This window comes from Aulonocara sp. 'chitande type north' Nkhata Bay, linkage group LG8 (assembly GCF_057382095.1).
Source record: "Aulonocara sp. 'chitande type north' Nkhata Bay isolate Kocher_YH1m ecotype deep benthic linkage group LG8, A_spYH_male_GT1.1, whole genome shotgun sequence".
NCBI classification, from domain to species: Eukaryota; Metazoa; Chordata; class Actinopteri; order Cichliformes; family Cichlidae; genus Aulonocara; species Aulonocara sp. 'chitande type north' Nkhata Bay.
The window spans coordinates 15,885,139-15,908,753 of NC_141351.1; the positions used below are offsets into that span (position 1 = coordinate 15,885,139).

A 23,615-nucleotide genomic window follows, 5' to 3' on the forward strand; every position below is an offset into this window, starting at 1 on the left:
GCTCTGCAGTATTTAAGGCAAACACAATCATTTATTTCTCCCTACGTGAGAATGCTCCTAGACTACGGCGTAAAAAGAAAACGTTGCTGGGGCCAAGAAACGTTAGTGGCATAAAGCCGTACAGAGAAAAATTATTTTTTTCCCCCTCTCAAATAAAGGTTACTTTCTGCAGCCCTTCAAGGAGCCGTGCTGTGCTGCCACACAGCCGGTGGATGGAGCGGCAAAGTAAAAGTGTTAAGCTAGGTGCCTTACAAAGTAAAAACCACATGAAAGCAGCGCATAGAATAACATAAGAAGTTGGCCCGCATCAACACCCCCGCAGAACAGAAAAACCATTGAACACACCAAAGTCCTGGGTGCCCTTTAACGTGAAGCCAGACATTGGCTGTTTCGAAAACAAATGTCAGGCAGTCTTTTCAGGCAGAGTCCTTTCCCACGAGCTACGGCTATCCTCCACTTCTTGACAAACGACCAAGCTTGTGTCTGGGACCATGTCAACAAGTTGCTTTGTTTAGACGGTAGGGATGGGGGACTACTTTGATGCACTTTGAAGCATGTCTTCCTTTACTGTCGAGACCTGGTTTTAGGTTTGGATTGGGAGAGAGGACACACTTGTGCCTCCACTCATGGGCAATACTCAGGCTAATGCTTTTGTCGCTGCGGTGCTTTGAGCCTAAATTAAATAAGAGTCTACAATTTCTCACATTTAAGGATGCTATATAAGCTGCAGACCACAAAGAGAGGTGGCAGAAGCTGTAGAGAACGGTTACCGCGACTAAGACGAGGCAGTATATTTAACAAATATGAGGTTCAGAAATGTGGGGCAGAATAGGGTGTATAGCTCCAGATTTGAGTGTAGAACAATGGAAGTATGTGCTGATTTCTGGCCTGAACAATGGCAGGATGACATGAAGCCTGACAAAGACACACAGAGCAGCAGGATCTACAGTGCAGACAGGAGAAGCAGTTTCACAGAGTAAAAACACTGCCAAAAAACATCTCATCTTCCTTTTTCCGCTTCCAACATCTTTTATGTGTTCTGGCACCTCTGGCACTCATAAGTCAAAAGTGAGCAGTCAAACTTTAAGCAGCACTGTGAGCACAGCCTTGTCTATTGAAATGAGCCAGTCACTGCTTAAAAATTGGGCGTGAGCTAAAAAAAAACAAAAATCTTCACGGGAAGGTGTCAACAGTTTCTATCCAAACGCAGTGCATATTTTTATCCAACTTAACAGGAAATTTTCACAAGAAAATGTGAAAAAATAGACATTTCCAACCAAGACTTTGATGCAAATATAAGTCTTTGGGTGCTTTAGAATTAAACCACCCAAAGCCTTTCCAATCGGATGCCATGAAACGTCTGCAGAAGAGAAGGGCTCAACTTTATGACAAAGGTATGAGAGCATCTGTCACACCTTGAAACCATGTGGAAACCAGTGGAAATATGTAATTTTTTTTTTTTTACTGTATTCATTTCAGGAACAGCACAGACTTTTTGGTGGTCCACTAACATCTGTTGCAATTTTCCATCTGTCCAGTGTGGAGAAACCTCACATCAATGTTTAAAATGTACACATCTTCCACATTTTTAAATATTTTATTAATTATCTAAGCCTGTTTCCACTGCAATCTGTTGTTGTTTTCTATATTAATAGAAAAACTTCTCCACCTCAGGGAACTATTTTGACAACTTGAAAAGATATAAAAACAGGGCACATGGAAAAGGACATAAGGTTATAGTAGATTTACATATTAATTTGGAGCCAGCATTTTTATTTAAAAAATATGTTTTAACAGGGAATAAAATGATAAATAAGTTCAATCAAACCATGGTTTGTGGGCACCAGTTAAGACAAACATGATTTTATGAGGTTGTGTCTAAATTATCAGCATTTCTAAGCATAAAGTTGATAAAATAATAACACAATTATAAAGCAAACAAAAGCTATACAAAAACAGTTGTGCTAAATGGGGAAGGTAATGAAATCTCTTGTCTCCCATATGCCACTGAAGGCACTCAAAGTGCCCTTCATTATTAATGTCCTCAGAGCAGCATTTGAAGCAGCTTTGCTTCTCTTATCAATCATTCATCTGCTTTCCATTGAACACGCTCTGATTCTCTAGTGTCAAATCAGACTTAAAGTGGCTGAAGGACCACCAATCTCAGGTTTTACTTTAATTAAACAAGGCCGTGAACCTCCAACACTTGCTTGCAGTGCCACACAAATGGGCCCTGAGTCATTTGTTATATTAAGAGCCCGTCTGCCTATCGGTTTGACTCGTATCTGCACAATCTTCTGGTTTTTGTCAACACTGAAAACTTGAGATTCAATCAAAACAAAATCATGTCGAAAAAAAATGGGTGGAAAAACAAATATGTGTATTCAGCCAAAGCTGCTTCCTTCTCCCTTTCCTACCTCGCTCTCTGTCTGAACAAGATCCCATTTCTCTGTACTGCAGCAGGCGTTTGGTTAACAGCAAACATAATCAAACTTTGTGGTCTGCCCTTCTGTGAAGTTGAATCGAAAGCATATCGTGCGGAGTTCTTCAGTGGCAATCTCCAATTACCTTCTGCGTACAAGCGTTCACTGCTCTGGAACTTTTCCATTTCATTATTGCACTCAAGCTGCCCCCATCGAAAGCCAACCGGCAGCAGCGGCAGTGGCAGCAACACAGCAGACCGTGTCATCCGTGCACAGCAGGGGGATCCTTCCAAGCTGCAGAGAATTCCTCGTTTTTGTCTGGGGGAAAAAGATTCATGTCTATACAAACCACAGGTGCAAGTGATTTAAAAAAAAAATAGCGTAATGGGGCAGGGGTAACGTTCAGGTCCCCCTCGGCTTTGTTTGTCGCAGTTTATTCAGTAGGTCAGCTTTCCCATACTTTCATTAAGAGGTAAAACAGTGGAGGCTAAAACAACTGCCTTTTTCTGTCGCCCGCAGGAAATGTTTCAGCTCAGTGCCTCACGCTCAGAAAACCTCTGATGAAATCATTCGCCAGCCCTCACAATGGATTTGGGAAAGTCGAATGAGGGATTATTTGATGCAACTTCCACTCAAGAGGCCAATTCAGCCTCACCAATCAATACTAATCAACAGGGAGATGACAGGAGATGAAATTCCCTCTGCTGCAGCCAACGTAAAGCGCACAGGCTCTTCTCTCTCAAATAACTGAGTCTTCCTACTCAAATATAGCGTACTTATTCTTTCCTTTCCTCGAGTATTCCTGCAGGAAGTATTCTTTAAACTCAAATCATACCCACAAAATTGTTATTTTTCTTATTTTTCTATGATCACTAAACAGCTGAACACGCATGATGCAAACTAAACTTTCCCTATCAAAATCAGCTGCATCTCAAATGCTGATACTTCAGAATAAGCTCCAAACAAGACTTTTAAGTTATAAACCTCTATAACTTAGTGCAATGTAACCATTTAACTAACAAACAGACTTAGCTGCAATCCATCACTGATCAAAGCTCACTGCAACACCATGCAAATGAGTAATCTACAGCACAGACGTGTTTACATTATCGAGCTCTGTCTGAGTACAGCCTGTAGAGGGGGGCCTTTCATCTTAAGAACCAACAAAGAGCATGAGCTTTTCATCTTACCAGGAAGCATATATTTAATGAGACAACCTCTGCAATCTCTGCTGCCATGCAAAGAGTCTGACCCTGCACCGCGGCTCGGCAGCGCTGCCGAACAACAGTCACGGCAGTCTAGACGAGGCCAAGCGTCAACTGGGGCCTCCCGAAAGCTCTTGTAATGCACAAGGAATTTGGTGCGATTTCCCCAGAGCGGAGGGGAAACGCATGAGTGAGAGTAAAGAGGGGGCGAGATCCCCGCAGAGGTCAGAGCGTGTCCCTGGAGGTGTCAGGGAGAGTAAATGGGCATGACTGCAGTACACAGGGTTATACTCGCTCTCCTCCCTCCCTCCCTCCTTCTCCCTCGTCGTCTTCGTGGGGTGCCCACTCTGACTCGTCCCCAAGCACCTCAAAGCGAAAAGCAGCACAGCTCTGCTCGCATGCCACACAAATTGGAACAGGAAATGGTTGTCAGCTCCAGGCACAATCACCACCTTATTTTCCAACGATAAAAAAAGTCCAAAAAACAAAAAAAAGATAACGTTAAAGAGGATCTCTCGGACGACACGGGGATGGTGCTTGTCTGATGACTGTAGAGACGGCTGCTGGTTGTCTGCACGGCTGGCTGAAGGCTGACACCAGTATAAAGGCACATGAATATTCAGTGACCAAGTAAATGAAGCAGATAGCACTTGACATGTTTAACATCCACCTTTGGCACCTTCTCTCTGCAAAGCCAACAAGGTGAAGCAGCAGAACAAATATGTTGGTTGTTGGTAGGCGGCAACAATCCCTGCTGATGAATTGGATGCTTTCGAACAAAGAGAATGAGCTTCAGTGGGCGAGCTACATCAAAATAAGCCGGACTTAGAAAAGCAATCTGGTTTCCTCAGTGGGATTTGAGTTGCTAAATTGCTACTTTTTGGAGACAGGCATTAAAATAAAAATTGTAGCATGATACCTTGCAATATGCTGACATTTCCATTCTTAGAAAAGCATGTTTCCCCCAACTATAATCCCTGCTGGTATCAAAATGTTTGCTCTCTAAATATTTACCAACCCAGAGTCACATCTAAAGCCGAACACAGGCACCTTGAGACTTCCTTTTTTTCCCCCCCAAGTGTTGTGTCCCAAAGGAAATGCAGTGAAAGCACTACAGACTATCTGGCAAGTGAGTAAACTAAGCACACGATGCATTCCTCCAACAACTCAAACAGCTCTGAGAAAGCAAAAGAAAAAAATCTGCCACCAACAAACTGCACTTCTTGAAATTGTACCTGTGTGAGAGAGGAGGAGAATTCATGTGGTTACATGCATGCAGTTTTGATGCCGAAAAACGGACACAGTGGTGCAAAAATATTACTGCAATTGGTAAAGTAATGTAAATATTGACACGTTGATAGTGCTCACCAGTGCTTATCCGGCTGACCTGACCGATGACAGCCATTTAACATCTGCTCAGTAATATTCCAGGGTTAAATAGGTGGTTGACTAAAATTTTCCGCATCTCTCTCTCCATGCTCGGGGACTTTAAAGCATGGAAACTGTAACTCCAGACTTTTCAGAGCTACCTTTTAAGCCTGCTATTGGACAGTAAATCAGTGCTGGGATTCCCTGATTGTCATCAGGCGCTTGATTCGTGCATCACAATCATTGGTTCATTCACACTTGTGTGACTACCAGCTGGCTAATAAGACCCAATCAATTAAGCAACACTTCTCATTACGCCTTAAGTTGAATTTTTTTAAACTATTTGTTAGGACAACAATATTTAAGATTTCAAATATCAATGATCAAAACTCTGTCTGATTAGTAAAGCATTTCATTTAACCTCAGATTCTTTCCCAATTACTCTGCTGATGCACCAGCCCAGCTTCTTGCTCGTGTGGTAAACTCTAATATTGTTGATCTAAGATTTAACATCATGTTAACATTTATGCGAGATTAGCTCTCTGCAGATTTCTTACTTGAATTCTTCGGCTTCCTCAAAGAAGATTTAAGCCTTTCCAGCCAAATCCAGTTATACAATAATTTGTAATAAATGGTAAATGGGCTGGTACTTATATACTTTTATACTCAATTTGAGCACTCAAAGAGCTTACTTACTACAAGTGCCTTTTTTAAAAATACATAAACACTCCAGTAAATTCCTTGGGGGCAACTCGGGGTTCAGTGTCTTGGCTGAAAATACTTCAACATATAGACTGAAGGAGGCACGGCTCGGAACAACAACCTGCTGATCAGCAGATACCCTGCAAATATGGCACATTTTCAGTGAAGCAGTGCTACTTGTGCTGTGGACACGGGTTCAAGGAAACAAAATTTTCACTGAATTCATCACCTTCTGGTCTAGGACATGCAAATGCCACTTGCCACACTGATTTATGATATCACATGATGGTGGCACGATTGCTAAAACCAGGTAGTTTTTTGGCACTCACTGTGTTATTCGGTAAGATTTTTGGTGTAGTATTCCCTTAACGGTATTGGTTAGCCGTTAGCATGCTCCACATGATCGAATACATAAACGTGTATTCACACAAACACATGCAAGAAAAACAAGAGGAGCCATGAATTAATTAAGAGGTCAGTGCTTCTGGACAAAACAAAGTAACACGCACAAAAACACATACTCTATCCCCCCCCCACTACTCAGTGCACCCTGCCTCCTGATAAGCTGGTTTGCCAAGCTTGCCAGTGCCACTGATGGCTCCGTTTGCACAAGCGCTCCATTGTTGCTGTGCAGAGTGGACAACTGCACTTTGGACCTTTCAGAGGGGAAAGCCTTTTATTATGTTTCCCTTAAGGGCATCCACTGTGTTTTATCTGCAACCTGCCAGCCACACACACTTTAAACACAGCATTAAGGATATTCAAGGATAGAAAACATAAACAGGAGCTGCTGCGTATCCTGCGCTCCCGCTGTTAAGTAGTGTACAGTCAGTTTTTTCCTGGGTGCTGATTTTTTTTTCTCCTTCCGGAGCTTTAAAAGACTCATAAAAGGCAGCTGAATTATCTGTGTTGCTGGAACCTGATCCACTGCCGGCTGACCTTTTCCCACAAAGCAATATTAAACATAATAGTTGGGCTGAGTTAAGTGATTGCAATTTATGAGTCCATTTAACTTGATTCAATATTGGATGACAAATGATTACCTCTGTGAAGTAAAGCTTACGTACACAAAAATAACCCCAGCTACACACAAACGCAGAGCTTTATCAAACTTAACAATCAGCTCAGTGTCTGTCGGCTGCAAGTCTGGCTCAGCGGAGGGCTGAACAGAATTTTAAAAATGCATGACAAGACTAGAAGTAGAGGAAGAAGGAGAGGTTGCATATTAAATACACACAGATACCCTCATCTCCTCTTCTTCTTTTTTTTGGCTCCAGCTCCATTAAGCTAAAACTGATGCGTATTGAATAGATGTTTCCTCACAATTTGGTCAACTGGCCAAATGGATTAAGTATATGAAATTCATTTTCCTGAGTGCATTGAGGAAGTGTCAAAATGAAACATTTTCAATTTAGCCCCTTAAGGTCCAAGATTTCTTCATCCTCCTGTACAACAAGCTGCTTACGCTGCAAAAACAGGCCGCAACACGTTGCTAAACGTGGCCCAGGCCTTAAATTAGCCCGACACAATCCACATATTTGATTCACTATTGCAGCCTGAGAAGAGTTACATGACTTTCAGGCATCCAGCTCAGACTATAAAGAAACAATGTAGCCTACTTTGCACACTCCTCACTGCTCTCTTTTCAGCCACATCCTCTTGGATTTTATGACTCTGGTTAAAATGCAACCATTAAATATTCATGTGTGAGGGCTTTCACCCGTGAAGCAGCTTCCCCCTCTCGCTCTCTCTCTTTCTGTGCGAGCTTTCGAGAAAGTGAGAAACTTTTTGATTTTAACTGACAGGAGCTAAATATTAAAAAAGAAGCTTTGGGAGTTCGGCAAAGTATAGACTACTCCTTTCCAATATCCTCCTCGGCTGATATGAGCCTTGCCTTCTTGGCTTTCATCCTCATTGTTCTTAAAATCTCACACTGTAGTGAGACTTGTCGAGTAAATTAACATGACAATACAAACTGTGGAGATTAATGAAAATAAATACTCCGTAGCCGAACAATGACGTTATGAAAATTGATGGTTGACAGTCATTCCAAAAACAATAGAGTTTCTTTTCTTTCTTTTCTTTTTTGGTCATCAGCAAGCATCACATCACACGCATCATAAACTGTATCTTTGAACAATATTGCTCATTAATTTTTCACTTGTTGTCTCGGCTGTTTATTATGCAAAACATTTCAAACTATCAGCAGCAAAAGTAATGACACAAATAATTCATAGTTTCCTTCTTAGAAGTACTGGCAAGCTCAAATCCATAATATATAGCAGGTTAAGAGAGTGTATAAAAATTAGGTATGAAATTATGTCTTCAGGTATAGACAGCAGCATAAATAAGGCTGAAATGTGATTTTGCTGCAGTGAACATTAGGGAAATTTCCAAAGCTTTATTTGGGTAGATGTTATTCGCATACAAATCAAGGGATGCAACATTCAGGGCTTCTCCAAACAAGTGATTTTCTAGACAAATGAAGCAACTGCTCCGACATGTGAGGCTTGCATCCAGTCTTTGTGCTCAAGAGTGGCAGAACGCATGTATGACAACTCGCTGCTGTAAGTTGATTTAACTGCTGAAAATTCATGAGGGACGAGTAAAATGAAACCTAACAATACTATTGTTGTCTGAGAGCAGCCGAAGTGCAAGCAGCATGAAAAGTTTATTCATTCTGAACTAATCTTTTTAGTGACTTGGGAGTAACGATTCGTACCACTTACTAATGAGTGAGGAGCCCAGCTAATCATGAGGATATTTATGAATCTCACTGTGGCAGCTAAGTCCTGCCATAGGCAAGAGTACAGTCCATCACTATCGTAGTTTGGACGCCGAGTGTATGTGAAACATGCAAAACCAATTACTCTTTCATCAGTCTCTCCTGCTTTGGCACTCAGCAGCTGATTGACACACACACACACTTTTCTCTCGCACTTTCCTGAAAGAAGCCCCTTCCCAGAAAAAGAGTCAAACTTTCCATCGGTGCTCATCGCCGTCTTTGATTCCAGACAAATGAGAAAACAAAATGCGCAGGACGGCTTGTGAAACACGAAGCCTTTCAGAGGTATTCTTTCACTTTTGGAAGGCTGCCTGCCCTTTTGAAAGGGATTTTCTTCAAAGCAAACATCGCTGACATTACCCATTCTGCACCCAATTAAAATTTATTGAACACATGTAGAAAACACTGTACCGCCAATATCAGGCACAACTAGCTTGTCACAAACAAACAAATACAGCGATCACAAGGACAAAAAAATAAATAAAAAGAATCCTTTCCCGGCCTTTTGAGTTCATAACCAGCATTTAATCCGCTGTAATGATTTACAATATGACAAGTCGGGCAAAATTTACTGTGACAGATTGAATGGGGCCCAACATAAATATAATTACAGCTCACATGATCTTCTCCACCTCCCTCCTCCGAAGGAAGTGCACACAAAGACGACGAAGGATACGCAGCCCGCAGTAATTTGCTTTTTCAATTTGCTCCTTGACATCAGCTGGTGCCAGAAAAATAAAATCAAGAGCAGCAAAGCCACAAAGTGCTGAGGATTTAACGGTGAACTCAGGTGGTCCTTGTTACAGCAAAGCCACGTTGTGGTGTTTGACCTCAAGCAAAACCTCAGAGTTAACGTAAAAGCGGTAACTCTTAACTTCCTGTTTAGGGATCAGTGCGTTTAAACAGAGTTCAGGAGGCGTGGTGTTACACTCATGCTGATGGTTAAAATAATACTCTGGCTCACTTCTTTAGCTCTCGCTGAACTGCTTAAAAGTCTTTGAACATTTAGCCAGCACAAATCTAATGTGACACCTCAGAATAACACTGATACTGGCCAATATATCTGTGCATCCCAAATTAATAAAATTATTGTCATTAAGCCATTTCTTGGATAATTGCTTAACTGTTAAAAGCCAGCTTGAAATACTTCCCCTCTAAGCAGGTTAAACTTTATTTCTGAGTTAAAACATCATTCAGTTTAGAACTTACAGATGCCATCAGAAGCTCTCTGACAACTGGGATAGATACTTCTCTGGCATTTTATGGACTAAATAATTAAATCACTTAATCAAGAGAATGGCTGATGCTGAGAGACAGCAAGACAGCGCGTGATTACTTAGTCTTAAAGACGTCTAGAAAGGTAGAAATCTCCACATCAGAGAGGATAAACATTTGTCGATATGCACAAATGCTGTCGAAGAGCTAAAGAAATATAGGCAGTTTTAAAGGGATGCAAAAACAAATAGCACTTTACAAAGTAGTTTAACGGTCCGACTACTCTCCAAAGAAAGAAGTCGTAAACTTTGTGAGAGGTGGCGACACACAGGGGTAATTCTCTGAAAGAATCCCGCTGTGACTCCCACCCACCCATCCCGAGAACACCCCAGATTTGGTTTCGCATTCCTGCCTCACAGATAACGCAGACGCACACAAGAAAAAGAGATGAGACGCAGACACTTTTTCTGACCTCGCACTATTTCATCTCACTGACGATGTTTACGCCATGAGTCAAGCGCAAGGATATCTCCTCTCTTGTTCTTCCTCCAAGATGTGAAGGATCAACCACTCCCTGGCACCCCTCGACAGCCTCCCCCCTTCCATCACCCTCCATGCTAATGTAATACACATTAGTGAAACCAGCCGCACACTGTGCACTTCCACAGTGACACGGAGGATGCTGGGCCCTCGGGTGAGCCATCTCTCTCTATCCCTCCCTCCCTCCCTCCCTCCCTGACTCTCTCCACATGCCAGGCACATCACGGGCACAGCCTCGCACCACAGCGTCTGTGACTCAAACATGCCCTCGTTTCGGAGCAGATGGTCAAAAATAGCGTCCACTGTCAACATTTTTGTAAGCCGTGGGACCCATTGGGCCACACACGGTATGCCAGGAAGAAGTGCAATATACGTGTGCGCGCGTGTAAAAATAATCTGGTCAGTTACAGTTTTTCTCGGTTTGATACTGACAAAGTGAGAACACCCTGTTGTTGCAAAAGAGCTTATGCAATCGGCACCTATAAATAGGAGTGTGAAGTGTTTCTGCATATGTGTCGCACTGCATGTTTACATTCAGGAACACTGCCCAATTAATTAGCATTCATCATCAGCAGTGGTGGCTGTTAGGATATCACTGATTACTATTAGTGTGAAAGAAATCTATTGTCTGCGGTCGCGGTTCATTTGCAGAAGCCAAAGGATGAAGGAACGTAAAGAAACATGGAGGACATGTTTACACTAGAGTTATTTAAAGCTCTCTAGGATCTTTGCCTGTAATTTACATAAAATGCTAGATGGTCAGATATGATGAAATGTCTGTGTGCTGCAGATAAAAGTAATAGTAATGTAAATGTATAGAAATTTTGGATTTGTGCTACATCATGCTTTGAGTGATGCAAACCAGGTGTACTCTCACAGCTATGCCAAATTAGCTGAGGGCTACACCTGACCCTGGTGTTTTGGTAAATATTTGCTTACTTTGGAGCAAATCTGCACCACGGAAATGTCAGACTTTAGCTTTCTGCAGTGCCTGTTTACACTACTGACAACATTTGTCTGCCTCATATAAACACTGAAGAGAGGTCTGAGATTTGAGGATTATGAGATGGGAAGTTACAGAGCTTAAATCCCAATCAACTGAAAATTGTGTACAAATAAGGCAAACTCAGAACAGAAGGCGTGCTTTTTGCGACCTATAATGCATCAGTCGCATGTTAAGGGTTAACATATTCCACCCTATCCAGCACCGAGACCTCTCTCGTGATCTTCTTTCTCTGCCGACAGCTGTCACGTCAGTGTATCAGCTCCGGTCTGTGATGCATGCCTTGCACCTGGGTAACCGACCGCACACAGACACGGCGTTAGCATGAGGGTACAGTGTAAGCTGACACACAGGCTGTGGGTGTGGTGTCACGGCTGTCCACACTTCATCATCAGTAAAGACTTTGTTTGAGCAGGGAGGAGAAAATAAAGTATGATTGGGTCACAAAAGAAACAAAAATCATTATGGATTAAAAACGCAGCAAGAGAATTGTAGCTCCGGTAAACAGATGCTTAAAGGATTATTCAATTAAACAGTTGATCAGCAGCTGTAAAGAGCTTCTGTAGTGTGATGACTTTTTCTGTTTTCTATAATTGAAAACTGAATGTGTTTTGGTTTTGGACTGTTGGTTGCACAAAGCAAGCAATCTGAAGATGTCACCTTGGACCTCGGCAGTTTGTGCAAGCTGTTTTTTTCTATTTGTGCCAATTTTAAAGATTCAAACGTTAAATTATCAAGAAGAAAAAAATGATAAATGAATAAATAAATCAGCTTTTGAGTCTTTGGTGAGATGGATTTGCAAACAGGGCAAAAAAAGGACTTAAATAGGAGCAAAGAGAAGATCAACATTTTTTTTTATTAATTTATTTTCTTGCCAAAAACTGCACAAATATGAAAAATCCCTAAAAAGCAAGCCTGGTTGCTTACTCGGAGTACACATCTGGCTATAACTGCTGTAATCTGCCATGTTCAGATTTTATGAAGGCTGCTGATGGTTTTGCACTGCTTCTCTGTGTGTGCACATGTATTTTTGTTACCTTGTCATGCTTATAAATTTAGGGTCTTGTCTGGCTGATTTGTGATAATACTATGGAAGTCAAGTTCTACCTGTTCATCTGTAATAATATATCCAGTATCTTGTATATTTTGAAGCAAGGGCAGGATTTTCATACATGCTAATTTTACAAAGGTAACCTCACAGTGAGTACACAAGTGCGCTTAACATGCAGAGCAGGCAAAAGGCTTGCAAAGATTTATGTGTCTATTCTTGTCTGGGTGCTTTAAATGAAGTGGAAAAGCATGCATTATAACCCACCAATCAAAATATATTAATGCAAATTTTATATTTAGTCTGTTGTTGGGTTGTTGTCTTATGCCAGCATCAATCAGATTTAATCAAACTGCACACAAGCAGTACCGACGATGACAATTTATAAGCGTGAAACTCACAAATACTCAAAGATCCCATGAGAATAAAAGCCATGGAGCCCTATCTACTTTGGGTCACCTGCACGCTTTGCCGCAGTGACTATGCAAAGGAGAACAGGTGAAATGCAAAACAACACTTAAGCAGAACGCGTCTTTTGTGTCAACATACGGCAACAGATGAATGAGAGATGGGGCAACATGTCAGGGATTTTATCTACTTATGTTTTACATCTCGATAGCAAACTTGAAAAGATCTGACATTGGTGTTTGGGAAGGGAGGGGGCGTGGGGGGTGGGGGTGCTTGGGAAAGAGATTACCCTCAGACCTTTTCTTTGAGCGCAGGAGAGAATGGGGGAAGGACATTCCCTGTGTATTAGTAAATCCCAGTTAATTTTCCCTGTCACAGAACAATAAGATATGGACCCCCGTGGGCTCTGTTGAATGTAATTCCACCACTTGCTCAGAATCACCTTCATTACTCATCAGAGATGTAGATCTCTCTGTCTCCCCGAAAAAAGAAAAAAAAATCCTCTGGAGCGCACACTAGACACTGATGCTTCAGCAGAGCCCTCTCGGGAGCCTTCCCGGTGCCCATTTCTTGATAGTGAGATTACACCTCTTGAGACATTTTCAAATTTTGAGAGCTAGTTTCTCGGTCTTTGCTCACATTTAAGAGGGGAATATGCCTGCTATGCAACACTTGGAAGATTTGACGGGATCCTCGGTTGGACCTTGTTTAAATTTATAAAGGCTGAGACTTTGTAGAACCGGATGTTTTCCAAGATCCAGAGCCTTTCATTTACACTTAACACTGCGACAATGCACTGTCATCATCCGCGTCTGTTTTTCACAGCATGTCACATTTAACATGCATGAGCCTGCGACTGGTGGGGACCCCACAAAGCTCCAATTACATCCAGTGTGGGTTAAGACTCACAGATTGTATTCTTTTTTTTTCTTTTGCTTTTTGCACAGCTATTTTTCAGTTTGCGCTCTAATTTGTCCACTGAAATTCTAAAACCCTGCTGACAACAACAAACATGCAAACAAAGAATTAGTAGATTTTAATTGCACTTTAATTATGAGCAATAAAGGAAGGAATTATTTTCATAATCAATTAACAGTTATAATGCTGGGAATTCTTAGAAAAAGATTTGACTGACATCTTTAAGGAGATTGTTTTGTCCATTTGGTTGTCTGAATATTTAACTTACTCTGCAGAAAGTATTTGTATAACTTTTAACAAAAATAAATAAGTAGAAAATCAGTTAATCGATTAACCCTTTCATCTGTTTTAGATTTAAAAAATGTATTTTAATTTCACATTTGCTTCCCATGCCTACCAACGAGCACAAACAACTAAACAAAACTTGAATGTAATCTATATTTTTAATGATGTTGTGCCTTCTATGAAGCTAACCCTGCTGTCTTTAAACCTATTAATCAGACGGTGTGTGTCTTCTGTTCTGGCAAACTTCCCCTCCAGCATGGCTGCAGCTGTAAGAGGAGGCAAGCCTATTGTTCAGACTAACAAGGGGCACAGAGGTCACATGCATTTTCACAAGAGCTTTGCCAGAGGGGTTGGGGAAGCAAGCAGCACACTGGTCTGTTTGGTATGGATCTACACTAAAGCTTTTTCTATAAAGTCACATCGTTCCGAGTCTATTATAAAAGGGGATAGATTAGATTAGGTGAGATTATGTAGAGGGGCTCTTTAAAAAGAGCAAAAATAACACACTCAGTACTTAGCAGGCAAGTCAACAGTGGGATTAAGCCCAAAGAGCATGCTGAAATCCAATGCTAATATGCACAATGGTCATCCTTTCACCGGCTCACATTTAAATGCTCTCAAACGTGGTGACTTTGGATTTCTCAAGCGATGTTAATAGTTACAGCAGCAACTGAAAATCAGACTCGGGCTGTGTTATCGCTTTCTGCCATAAAACTGAAATTTCACAAATCTAAAAAATCCAAAGAGCTATTTATTTTGCCTCTCCTGCATCAAACTGTCATCTCTGTCTTCCCTCCTGTCAAGCCATCTCTCGCTCTCTCTCGGTGTGAGTACAGTTTGTACAATAACAACTCCTATCACCAATGCAACCGAAAATATGCACAAAGTGGTTGCACACGCTAACATGATTAAATGATGTGCGGTCTGGCGTCACTCCCAGCACCTCTCCCATCCCTCGCTATGCTCTGTATCTCCCTCCTGCACAAAGCAAGTACGCACACACACACACACACACATACAGATTCCCTTTCCCTGAGCTGTGTTTTGAAAATAGAAGCTTCATATTAACAGTCAACAGTCAAGCTGACAGGTACAGTCAGAGCATTCTATCCACCATAAAACCCCTCAGTGAATATCTGCGCGGTACACATGTTACTGCAGCTCCGTGTCACAGAGGTGGAGCGTCGCGAATCATCACACACACACGAGGAATGCAGAATAACATATGGAAGAAGAATACGCTGGTATGATGTAGCGCAAATGGTTATTTTGTTATTCAGATCAGCTGCATTCAGTTCCCTTTACCGAAACAGTACAAGATGTGTAAAAAAGATACTATAGGTAAAATATGTTTTCTGTGTTGTAGCTGGCTACGGTGGAAGTCAGTTTCAAGCCTTTATGCTGCCCTGTGATTAACGTGTCTCAACCTGAGGGTCAAGATCCTTTAATGTGACTCCAATCTGAAGCAACATGTCTTACATAGACTATTTTGTTTATTTTGATTGATTATTTATCAACAACCAACCTGTTGCTCCCTCCCCCAAGTCTGTTTTTGCTGCGTGTATAGTCTTGTTGAAAAGGACATTCTTTTTCCCCACTCTCACCATGTGATTGCTACAGCAGATCCCTGAAGTTCTTAACAACTTCCCATACAGTTAATTCTGTTTATTTTAAGTGAGAAAATGGATTTCTTCCTCACCACATTCGCTGATCATACTAAGTAATCGTAAAATGAATTTAAATGTTAGAGGTCACCATGTGTGAAATGTTACCTGTTGCATTTTTGGCGCTTCCACTTAGTCACAATAAGCCACGAGGACCAATAAGGGCTTCATTTGTAACAATGTGTTGCTTTTCATCAGTTTTGTATGTAAAATTTATATCTGCAGAGGATTCGAAGTAGCTTGAGTAATGCATTTAGTTACTTTCCAGCACGAGTTACAATCTCAAAGTCACAGCAACACTGCACAAGGTTGTAATTACTCACAACTAACATAACAGGACTATTAAGTGCTGTTTGACACAAAGGTAAACCTCATGATTAAACTGCTATATCTACCAAGTGACATACTTTCTACCCCTCGACTCTCCTTACCATTTGAAAATAGCCATACCAGCAGGGTGATTCATCCCAAGAGTTTATTCTCTTGAGTAAAGACAACACAAAAAGGACCTTGAGCGAAACCTACACAAACCTCCCACAGGCTCTGACCGCGGAGGAAGAGCTTTCGGTTGCTTACTCGTTCACCTTTTTTCTGTTAGACTGCTTCAGAGAGCTCGCCATACACAGGAGCCGCTCACTGCAAGTGGAATTCCCAAGCTGAATCAATAACATTATGATATTATACACAAGCTAACAGGCCTATTTACCAGCTATTTAAGTACATACTGTTGGTAAAAAGAGGCTTAGACTGCAAACCTTTGGGACTGGTTTTCTTTTACTGTTGTATTACAGATCAAAGTGGTCATATTTCCTTTCTGAAAACAGCATTTATTCCTAAAGTTTTTGGGTGTATTTCTGTGTCACGCCTCATGTGTCATGCGTTGGATTTCTTTCAGATGAAAGAAGCATATGATACACAGGATTGTAGTAAGTGAGATCAGCTAGTTAAGACACACCAGCTCTCGGTCTTCTCACAGGCTGACCAGCAGTGCTGCTGGAGGTAATGAGGCCTCTTGTGTGTCCTCTCTGATCTGAGAGTTGAATAATTTCCCATGTGGCACAGTCATTTCCAGCTTCCGCCTTTACTCTCAGCCCGTCGGGCGGGTGGGACAGCAAGAGCAGAACCCTCCACCCTGCGCTGACAACGTGTTGCCATTGTCAGCCTTACGGTGCCACATGCAAACCTAAGCCAGCCTGGAGTCTGGACAAAAAGAAAAGATTTGCTCAAGTGTGTAGAAGATGCTTTATGTATGATTTAATTTAAAAATATATATATTTAGCTTCTCTTTATTTTTAGATTTTGTTCACTAATACGTGTATCTGCAGAAACTTGTCCTTTTCACGACTTTAGTTTGTTGTGTTGACAGTTTCCATTGGTCAGCAAGAAACTGAGAGTTAATAAATGGTCTACTTCAGCACTCAGACACACGTGCTGGGTTGCAGATCTCTGTTTCAATGTGTCTTTTGTTTGACGGCTGGTGTTTCAACATCCTCAACTTGAATAGAAGAAGGTCAGCCTGGTGGGGTCTGTGGTTATTCAGGAGCCCAACCTGGGGCCCCACAGAGGTGGGGTGATGGGGAAGGAGGGGACAGGACCTCCTCTGTCTGACCAAAATTGTTCCAATAATTGAAAGTTTTAATTTTCCCAAATACAGGCACTCATTCAGTGTTTATGTGCCATCAAGTGCTTGTGAATCAGCCAATGATAGCCTCCTTCTTTGACATCAACTCAAATCTTTCATTCAGCTGTTATCTCAAATTCCGAAAACAGCAAAGTGAAGAAACTCAACAAGACCCTTGAAATTACATGGCAAACATGTAAATAAGCAAGCGAGGGTGCTTAATAACTGCAGTCCCCACGGAGGTTTTTTATGACCCCCATATGTGGCTCGGTGCAAAACACTCTGCTCGCAGGACAAACTTGGATGCTGCAGCAGCTAAAAGTAGATATGAGCCGAATGAACTTTTCAACAGCATAACACAAAAGCAGGAAGAGCTCTCCTGTGCATCTTAATAGGGGGACGAGAAACATCTGCACAGATATGTTTGCTTGCTTGATGCTCCAAAACTTGCATTTTGTAACAGAAAAGAAAATTACAGATGACAGAAACTCTCACTCGCTCTCCTCTCTCTCTCTCAGTCACAATGGTTAGGAAGTAGAACAGGAGCAGAGTCAAGCTTACTTTTTTTCCACTTGGCCATGCTTTTTTGCTTCCTGGACAGATGTACTGCAAGTGAAAGGCAACCTAGTTCTAAATGAGAGAGCCCCCCCCCCCCCAACCCCAACCGGTTCCATATATTCAGACAGCTGGAATTTTGGGAGTCAACTTGTTAAACCTCTATGAAGCGCTAATGACCTACAGCAACAAGATAACTGCAGGCTGTCACAGACATGCTTGCTTTTTTCCCATTATCATTTAATAGTATACATGTGCTGTTGATATCAAAGTTCGGAAATTATGATTTTATGTGACATTCATTGAAAAATCCCGAACAGTGCTGTGACCGTTATTACCACGTCCAGTTATTCTACAGCTTGCACGTATCACCCAAAAACCCATTTTAGACAGACCATGTGCTTTGTGCGCATCAAGAAGCTGAAGGTAAAGCAAACCCCACATCATGAAATGACGCACACACGCGCACCCAGACACGGTTCATTCTGCGAGCGAGAGCCATACAGCCTGCTACAGTGTAGCCTCCAAGCCCCAGCGCGTTGGAGATCAACGCGGCATCTGTTACTAACGAAATGCACAACCTGCTTATTAACAGCCCGCCGGTTCAGTCCCGACGCCACGAAGCGGCGTGATAGTAAATAAAAAGCTGCAGTTTATTATTACAGGCTCCGACGTGCCGCTCGGTGCCAGTTCAAGTGGTCAATCTATTGTTGAGAAACAATCTGAGCTAAAGTGGAAACAAAACCTTTTCCGAGACAAGAGCCTCGCAGCGCGACACCGGGAACAAGCAACGTTAAGTTTGCAGCTACTCACCGGGTTATTAAGCGCAGAAAGTCCTCGGTAATTTTCGACTCTTGCTTTTTTTTAAATATCTTCCCCCCTCGCGGCCACTGAGAATGGGCTCGGCGTCAGTGGGTGAGTAACTGAATAGACTCGGAGAGAGCACAGTAAGTTGAAGTGTCAAATTACATTGGCTATTCTATTACCAAAGGGACCCATGCTCGGTGGCTGCTGACAAAATGTGTCGCGGAGTATACACGCGGAGAAGCCATCAGGAGAGAGCCGGGAGCGGAGTCGGACTGTCGCTCAGCACAGCGGCCATATGGTATCTGGATGTGCTGGAGCGACCCGCTCTGATTGTGGCTCTGACCGGGTCTACCGCATTGTGTAGTTATGATTTGGGGATGTTTAAACAGGAAGGTACATTTAGATTCACTAATGAGGCTGTTAAAGCGTCATTGCTGGGTATTTTAGTTTGCATTTCGATACTGATTTAATAAATGCTATTTATGACAGTTTCTAAGGAAGTATTAACTCTAATGGCCTCTAATAAATTAGGTTTAGACTGATCAGAATAGACGAAAATATATGTTTTTAAACATGACAGCAACTACTTCCGCAAGTACTTGGCCACTGATGCTAATAATAATAATAATAATAATAATAATAATAATAATAATAACAGTGGCAGTGAAATAAATAAAATAACCATGCAAGGACAATAATATTTCCCTCTGTAGCATAATCTGTCAGTTTATCAGCTGCATTATTATAAGCTAAACATCTAAACATAATTAATAATGGGTTTAGTGCCTATTTAATGATCTAATAAATAGCAGTAAGAACGTGCACGGTCTACGACGAGCGCATTAGCGCACACGCGCGCTGTCACGCAGCGATCCTTTCCGGCGCTGACGCCACCCTCCATGTTTTGCAGGTCGCCGCTCTCTGATGGAAAGCTCTGAATAACAAAGACATGTTTGAGAGCAGCAGCGGCATCAGCAGCAGCAGCAGCAGCAGGCTGGGCTGAGAGCTGACGTCAAGGAGCCATGACTGTGCCAAGCAGCATCCAGACTCCCGGCCACCACACACGCAAACAAACACACATTGACCTGCTGCTCCTCACTGTGGCCTGTTTGGAAGCAGCCATGTCAAAAGTTAGAAATACAGCGCCCTGCTTGCTGTGAGTGACTCTTCACCTGCGATCATGGTCAGACACGAGTTTTCTTAAGATCGCACTTGTATTATAATTACAAGTCATCACACAACAGAAAGGCAACATTTCATCTATCTGGACAGTCTGTCTACCCCAGCTGTCTAAGTTAGAGGGAGGGATGGGCGTAACAATAGGCGCCATGTGTCCTGCTAAAAGGTGACAGGAAGCATTGATTTCAGTCTGTCCCAAGCTTGTAAGCCAACTGTGAATTAGCCAGGGATGAATACATCCCTTTAAGGGAGATCGTAGACAGCTGATTAGCAGCAGTTACTTCAGGAAACAGGATCAAAGTTTTGATTGCAGGATACCAAAGCTCCATCAATTTTACTGAGATGTTAATTGCAATAAAGCCCTCTAGTGTTCAATGCGTGATTGTTGCAAGGTGCACAATAAACAGCAAAAATCTTTAGTATGCAAGAAACCACTTTATTAAATGATTGTGTGTAACAAACAACTGTTTGGCAAGCAGACAAAAAGCAAAGCAAATCACTAGCAGTTTGGTTTGATTAAAGCCAGATAATGGTTTTTAAGCTACTTTAGTGCTCAGCTGTTATATTCTTTTATACTTGTTGACTTCTAATCATCAAAATGCTACTTTTTGAAAATCTAAAATGTCATTTGAAAATGTTCTAATACTTTAGATCATTATTTTCAGGTAATATTCAGTGCATTTTGGAGCCTCCCTGCTTCTTAAATTCTTAAATTGCTACTTTTTAATGAGGCTAATTCTGTTAAGTGAGTCACACCCAGCTGAAAGAACTACAAGTATGCAGTGATTACCTTTTTTTTCACGCACGTGAGCTACCAAATTCAGCAGATTCATGCTCCATCAGAATGTGGAGCGTGATTCACATTTCACCCTGAATTTCTGACTTCATTATTTATAATTCTCAGTAGTTTTGTAGATTAATATTTGGCTATCATGATATTAAATCTTTACTCTGGTAAATGATTGGGATTTTTTAAAAGGAATCGACCACACAGACCTGTGATCTCAATGTTGTAACACCTCCCGAGAGATGTTCCGATGAACGCCAGTGCAAGACAGAAGCATTGATCCAATTAGAGGGGAATTTTCCTCATCACAACTGGTTCAAGGAGACCTAGTCAAGCACAGTCTGTCTGCGAATGCTTATAAAATCATATGCAAAGTGATGCTCAGTGGTGCAGCATCATCTGGCTTGAGTGCAGACTCTGTGTGACATCAGATTTACTCGATATGCTTTACTGGCAGGGGCGTGCTGGTCCAGCAGTTAACAGTGTCACACCACAGCGAGACACACACAGGTTTGATTGCTGGATTTTTCTGAATGAAGCTTCTGTATCCCATTGTGTTGACTCTGGTTTCATTCTCTTGTCAGCGGTGTATAAAGCTTGAACTCGCAAGGAGGCACTAAGGACAGCAGAAGTGGAGATCATGTAAAATTCTGCTGAGTTAAATATACGTGAATCAACATTTTTATACCAACCATAAAAATACATCAGTTCTATCTATCTATCTATCTATCTATCTATCTATCTATCTATCTATCTATCTATCTATCTATCTATCTATCTATCTATCTATCTATCTATCTATCTATCTATCTATCTATCTATCTATCTATCTATCTATCTATCTATCTATCTATCTATCTACTGATTCTTCATCTAATACTAAATACTAAATATATCTTAGCTTAATTACATATATCTGTACATTTCTGTTGGTCAGACTGTAAGGAAATGTCTCATGCAAATCATATTCTCACATGATGAATTTTCAACAGGTTTTTAAATAAATGAGTTGTTGTCAATGAAATATATAAAAAATATTCAAAATATTTCAAATGCATGAATTCATAGAGCTGCATAATGTTCATGCTGAACCTGTCTGCAAACTGTCACAATTGTAGTGAAATAACTTGTTAATATTGGGGGAAATATTGTCGCCTTGGTAAATAATGTCAACAGTGGTGACAACAGACGGTCTTGTCTCACATTTGTAATACGAACACACTGTGTTTTTTTCCAGTGTTGTCACCGCAGTCGAGCGCCGATCACACACAGGGTTTTGCATACAAACAAATGGTTTTGGAGGCAAGAGAAATTAGATTTTGTTTGTTTGAATTTCTTTTTTTTTTTTTCCATGTAAAATTTTATTTGAGCCATTATTTGTCAGAGAAAGACTCGAGGTCTTCTGTCATATGGCTGCCATAAAGATAGCTAAATGACTGATAGGTGGAGGAAAATCCTGCCATATTTTAATTTAACTTTGAAAAGCTAGATAAATTTTAAAGACCCGATTTAAATGGCTTAAATATTTTTTAATTTCCCCACTGACATCTTCTTTTATGAACCTTCTAGGTAAGACATATATGCTGCTGAACCTTTCAAATAAAGTACAAAACATGTTGCTGATGTTGGACTCCTGCACGTCCTGCTGCTTCTTACATAAAAACAGTACAATATGATCTTTGAAAGCGTGGGCAGGGAGATGTCTGTGTTCTCATTTACAGTTCCCACCTGGTTTATGAATGAACAACCACCGGGCTCCAGAGACCAGCCCACATCCTCCGCAACAGACCAACCACTGGCTGTCTTCCAGTCAAAATGTGCTCTCAGTGCACACTTTACTCCACTGTGGACCATGAGCTTGTGCTGCTCAGCGGTATGTCCGAAAATATGGAGAGAAAGGATAGCCTTGGAATCATACAAACGCTAGTGTTCGACAACTGTTCCTGCATATTTCATGTCGCTTCCTTTAGATCATCTTAAAAATGACTGCTGTGGATGACAGATTCGCTACTTTGATATTTCTGAGCCCTTATCATAGGCATCCTCGTGTGTGTTACTGGGGTTCTTTGGGGCTCTGTGTGACCTGATGACAGCACTGCAGACTGTTAAACTGTAGAGTCTGCTCAACAAATAGGAATGCAAAGGATGGAAGGAAACAGCAGGGCAATTAGGAGCGAGAGGACATGGCTCTGCAAACAGAGGAGACAATTGCACTCGATTTGACAAAAAGGCATGAGGGAAATGTGTTAAACCCCATTGATTCTCATTACAACAGGAGAGGCAGACAGGAAGAGAAGAGACATACCTAGACAGGTTGTGGTGAAGCCTCCTGACAATTTCCTCCCCTCATTTTTTCCCTTAGACTTTTTTTGAGCAGCACCAGCAGAAAGCTGGCTGCTGGCACCCCATGCTGCTCTGCTTTGGGGGAGCAGAGGGCCAATCAATGTGTGCTCACAAAGGGGGAAGAGTATTCAGAAAGCCAACTGTTCCCCCAGGCCATGGGCAATGAAGAAGTGGGATAGACAGAGGCAGACAGTGCAAGCAAGGGGGTTGACAACATGTTTCCTTTGCTACTATACTGAGAGGAATAACATGATCACTGCACCAGTGACGTGCAGCAAATATAACACTGTGAGACAGACAACTGTTCATTGCACCTACATAGGGGTTATTAAAAGCATTACAATAAGACAGTACCAATAAATAATTCTATAGTTTGTCATTTTATGGATGTTTTAGTTCATAAAATAGCAAAAATAAAGAAATTCACCTATATTAAATAAACAATTTTGATAACCAGATGCATAAAGAAAAGTTATTTATTCGGTTTGTAGGATTTGTTTAGCAGCACAAAATATATAAACCTACATATATTCAGTTTACAATGATATTTAACAGAGAAAAGTGCCAGAAGGGTCCCTGTTTAGTCCAAAGATTTTCCTGCCAATTGACAAACTCGCTCTCCTCATATATACCAAACGCTCTGGCAGCCTATTTAAACCATTTCCCACCACTCTATCTGACATTCCAGCGCAGCTGCTCGTGCTGCCTTGCTTTACTGCCTGCTGTTCCGACCCCTCCACCACCCGGCATCCACCTGTA

At 41.5% G+C, this 23,615-nt stretch overlaps 1 protein-coding gene across 2 annotated transcripts in view; it reads right to left on the bottom strand.

Annotated features, from left to right (window-relative positions):
- Positions 1-18,781, bottom strand: part of LOC147323482 (zinc finger MIZ domain-containing protein 1-like) — a 113,587-nt gene extending 94,806 nt beyond the window's left edge. For both annotated transcript variants that reach the window (XM_086303861.1, XM_086303863.1), the window contains exon 1: positions 18,554-18,781. The gene's annotated coding sequence lies outside the window, so the exon portion shown is untranslated. The remainder of the gene's footprint in view (positions 1-18,553) is intronic.
- Between the last annotated feature and the right edge of the window lie 4,834 nt (positions 18,782-23,615).